Below are 591 nucleotides of genomic sequence, written 5' to 3'. Positions count from 1 at the left end.
AAATACCTGGTTTCCCGGATCTGACCACAGCATATGAAGACCCATCCTATAAAGAATTACCTTTACATTTTTAAACCAAGATAAATTCCCTGACCCAGGTATTGATCTCACATCCAGAACTTCATTTGCGAACATACAAAGTTCTGGAGTGGTCCAGATGCGTCTCCAAAGGGCTACCATCCTATAATGAGCTTGATTTTTAATTGATTGGCAGCCCATATCTAACATAAGGGGGAGTGTTGGAGTAGATAACGGGAGTCCTACCAAACTACGGAGAAATTTATTCTGAATTTTGTCTAGTGAGGCAAGATCTACATAGCCCCACAAATCGGAACCGTAAAGGATGGCAGAGCTAATTTTGGCATGAAATATTTTTAGGGCTGGCAAGACTCTTTTGGTTTGGGAGCAACATTGTTCTTTAACAAGGCAACCTGATAAACAGGCAAATTTTAGGTAAAGTGCCTCGATCTACTCCTTCCAACGCAGTCTATAGTCTATAACCACCCCTAGGTAGGTCATCACGTCTACTTGTTCCAAGTTGGTACCATTCATAGTTACATGACCCCTTTGCGATCTATTCTTGGTCAGAAC

This window comes from Lissotriton vulgaris, unplaced genomic scaffold, assembly GCF_964263255.1.
Source record: "Lissotriton vulgaris unplaced genomic scaffold, aLisVul1.2 SCAFFOLD_1682, whole genome shotgun sequence".
NCBI classification, from domain to species: Eukaryota; Metazoa; Chordata; class Amphibia; order Caudata; family Salamandridae; genus Lissotriton; species Lissotriton vulgaris.
Note: the sequence above shows the minus strand (reverse complement) of the source record.